Here is a 4,252-nt window from a genome sequence, read left to right as displayed (position 1 = left end):
AAAGAAATTATAAAAAGAACAAACAAAGCTCAAAGTGAATAGAAAAAAGGAAATCCTAAAGATCAGAACAGAAAGAAATGGAGACTAAAAAATCAATAGAAAAGACCAATGAAATCAAGAGCTGACTTGTTGAAAAGATAAACAAAATTAATAAACCTTAAACCAAACCCATCAAAAACAAATATATAAATAAATAAAATCAGCAATGATAGAGAAGTAACAACCAACACCACGGAAAACAAATTATTATAAGAGAATACTATGAAAGATTACATGCCAACAAATTGAACAAAACTTAGAAGAAATAGTACATTTCTAAAAACACATAATGTCCCAAAACTGAATCAGGAAGAATTAGAAAATCTGAACAGACCAATATGTAATAAAATTGAATCAGTAATAAGAAAAACTCCCAAGAATCAAGTTCAGGACCATATGAATTAGCAGGTAAATTGTACCAAATATTTAAAGAAGAGTTAATATCTATTCTCCTGGCACTATTCAAAAAATAAGATGAAGAATGAAAGCTTCCAAATACACCTATCAGGCCAGAATTACCTTGATAGCAAAATGAGACAAAGACACAGTAACAACAGAAACCACAGGCCAATATCTTTAATGAACATAGATGCAAAAATCCTCAACAAAATATTAGCAAACCGCATTCAAAAATGCATTAAAAGGTTCATGTATTATAATCAGGTGGGGCTTATTCTGGGGTGCAAGAATGGTTCAATATTTGTAAATCAATCAATGTGATACACCACATCAACAAAACAAAAAATAAAAACCATATGATCATCTCAGATGTGGAGAAAGGACTTGACAAAATCCAACATTCATTCATAAATAAAACTCTCAACAGGGTGGTTTTAAAGGGAACATGCATCAACATAATAAAGGCATATATGAAAAGGCCACAGCTAATATCACAAACAATGGTGAAAAACAGAGTTTTCCTCTAAGATCAGGAATAAGACAAGGATGTCCACTCTTGCACTTTTATTCAACATAGTACTGGAAGGTGTAGCCATGAAAAGCAGACAAGAAAAAGAAATAAAAGGCATCCAAATTGGAAAGATAAAAGTTACACACTATTTGCAGGTGTGATATTATAGAAAATCCTTAAGACTCCACCAAAACACTACTAGAACTAATAAGTGAATTCAGTAAAAAGCTTCATGATACAAAATTAATATCCAGAAGGGTGCCTGGGTGACTCGGTTAAGTGTCTGCATTGGTTCAGGTCATGATCCTGGAGTCTTGGGATAGGACCCACATCAGGCTCCCTGCTCAGTGGGGAGTCTGCTTCTCCCTCTTACTCTGCCCCTCCTCCTGCTCATACCCTCTCTCTCTCAAATAAGTAAATAACCTTAAAAAATTAATACCCAGAAATCAGTTGCATTTATATACACTAACAACAAAGTAGCAGAAAGAGCAATTAAGAAACCAATCCCATTTATAATTCACCAGAAACAATAAAACACCTAGGAATAAAATTAACAAGGTGGTAAAAGACAGATACTCTGAAAACTATGAATCATTGATAAAAGAAACTGAAGACAGCACAAACAAATGGAAAGACATTCCATACTTATGGACTGGAATAATTGATATTGTTAAAATGTCAATACTACCCAAAGCAATCTACAGATTCAATACAGTCTCTATCAAAGTGCCATCAGCATTTTTCACATAACTGGAACAAGTAATACTAAAATTTGTATGAAACTACAAAAGATCAATGAGTAGCTAAAGAAATCCTGAGAAAGAAGAACAAAGCTGGAGGTATCATAATTCCATATTCAAGATATATTACAAAGCTGCAGTAATCAAAACAGTATGGTACTGGCACAAAAATCAACACATAGACTAATGAAATAAAATAGCATAGAAATAAACTCACATTTGTGTGGGTAATTAATCCATGACAAAAGAAGACTATACAATGTGGAAAAGATAGTCTGTTTTTTTTAAAGATGTAGATGTTTTTATTTTTAAATACCAGTTAGTCAATATACGGTGTGATACTCATTTCAGGTGTACAATATAGTGACTCAGCACTTTCATACTACATGTGGTGATCATCACGACAAGTACACTCCTTAATCTCCATCACCTCTTTTACCCAGCACCCCAGGCCCCTGCCCTTTGGTCACCCTCATTTTGTACTCTATATTTCAGAGTCCATTTCTTGGCTTGCCTCTCTTTGTTGTCCCCCCTCTATGTTCATTTGTTTTGTTTCTTAACTTCCACTTACCAATGAAATCACATGGTATTTGTCTTTCTCTGACTTATTTTGCTTACCATTATACTCTCTATCTCCATCCATGTCATTGCAAATGGTAAGATTTCATTCTTTTTTATGGTTGAGATAGTCCATTTATATATATATATCATCTTCCTTATCCATTCATCAGTTGATGGACACTAAGGCTTTTTCCTAATTTGGCTATAATAGATAATGCTGCTATAAACACTGGCATGCATGTATTCCTTTGATTTAGTATTTTTGTATTCTTTCGGCAAATACCTAGTAGTGCAATTACTGGATATAGGGCAGTTCTATTTTGAACTTTTTTTTTTTTTTTGAACTTTTTGAGGAACTTCCATACTCTTTTCCAGAGTGGCTGTTAAAGACTTAAAAGTGAGGCATGAAACCATTAAACCCCTAGAAGGAAAGATAGATAGTGATTTCTTTGACATTGAGTATAGCAGCAGTTTTCTACACATCTCCTCAGGCGAGAGAAACAAAAGCAAAACTAAACTACTGGAACTACACCAAAATAAAAAGCTTTTTCAGAATGAAGGAAACGAAACCATCAATAAAATGAAAAGGCAACCTATTGATTGGGAGGATATTTTTGCAAACGATATATCTGATAGGGGGCTAATATCCAAAATATGTAAAGAATGTGTATACAACTTAGCTCCCCCCCCAAAAAAAAAAAATAATAATAATCTGATTAAAAATGGCAGAGGAGGCAGCCTGGGTGGCTCAGCGGTTTAGCGCCACCTTCAGCCCAGGGCCTGATCCTGGAGACCCAGGATCGAGTCCCACATCAGGCTCCTTTCATGGAGCCTGCTTCTCCCACTGCCTCTCTCTCTCTCTCTCTCTCTCTCTCTCTCTCTCTCTGTATCTCATGAATAAATAAATAAAATCTTTTAAAAAATGGCAGAGGGCCTGAATAGACATTTTTGCAAAGAAGACATACAAATGGCCAACAGACACATGAAAAGATACTCCACATCACTAATCATGTGGGAAATGCAAACCAAAACCACAATGAGATATCACCTTACACCTGTCAGAATAGGTAGGATTAAAAAGCCAAGAAACAAGTGTTGGTGAGGATATGGAGAAAAAGGAACCCTTGTGCACTGTCGGTGGGAGTGTACTTGGTGCAAGCACCATGGAAAACTACATAGAGCTTCCGAAAAAAAATTAGAAATAGAAATACCATATGATTCACTACTGGGTATTTATTCCAAGAAAACCAAGACACTAATTCAAAAAGATATATGCAGCTTTGCGCAGTGGCAGTATCGTAGCCAATGAGGTTTATCCAAGGCGCGATTATTGCTAATTGAAAACTTCTCAAAAAGATATATGCACCCCTATGTTTATTGCAGCATTATTTACAATAGCCAATTATATGGAAGCAGCCTGAGTGTCCATGGAGAGAATAAATGGCCAAAGAAGATGTAATAATAATAAAAAAGATGTAAATATATATATATATATATATATATATATATATATATATATATATACACACACACACAATGGAATATTACTCAGCCATGACAAAAAGGATGAGATCTTGCCATCTGTGAGAACCTGGGTGGACCTAGAGGGTATTATGCTAAGTGAAATAAGTCAGAAAGAGAAAGACAAATACCTCTTATATGTGAAATCTAAAAGACAAAGCAAATAAATAAACAACAAAAAGCAGAATCAGATGACAAACTGATAGTTGCCAGAAGGAAGTGGGAGGAGGTGAATGGGCAAAATGGGTGAAGGGGAGTAGGAGATACATTATTCTAGTTATGGAATGAATTAGTTACAGGGATAAAAGGTACAGCACAGGCAAATAGTTAATTGCACTATACTAGCATTATATAGTGACAGATGGTAGTTACACTCATAGTGAGCATAGTGTAATGCATTGACTTATCAAGTCACTAGGTTGTACACCTGAAATTGTGTAACATTGTATGTCAACTATATTTTAATAAAAAATAAAGTAAA

General features: G+C 34.7%; 1 non-coding gene across 1 annotated transcript; it reads left to right on the top strand.

Annotated features, from left to right (window-relative positions):
* Positions 1-3,526: 3,526 nt before the first annotated feature.
* On the top strand, positions 3,527-3,660 carry LOC144317945 (U4 spliceosomal RNA). Its single transcript, XR_013383820.1, has one exon. It is a non-coding gene; the product is annotated as a U4 spliceosomal RNA (small nuclear RNA).
* The last annotated feature ends 592 nt before the right edge of the window (positions 3,661-4,252 follow it).

The sequence above is a fragment of the Canis aureus genome, chromosome 7 (assembly GCF_053574225.1).
Source record: "Canis aureus isolate CA01 chromosome 7, VMU_Caureus_v.1.0, whole genome shotgun sequence".
Lineage (NCBI taxonomy): Eukaryota > Metazoa > Chordata > Mammalia > Carnivora > Canidae > Canis > Canis aureus.
The sequence above is the reverse complement of the archived record's forward strand: the minus strand, read 5'-3'. Positions and strand labels throughout refer to the sequence as shown.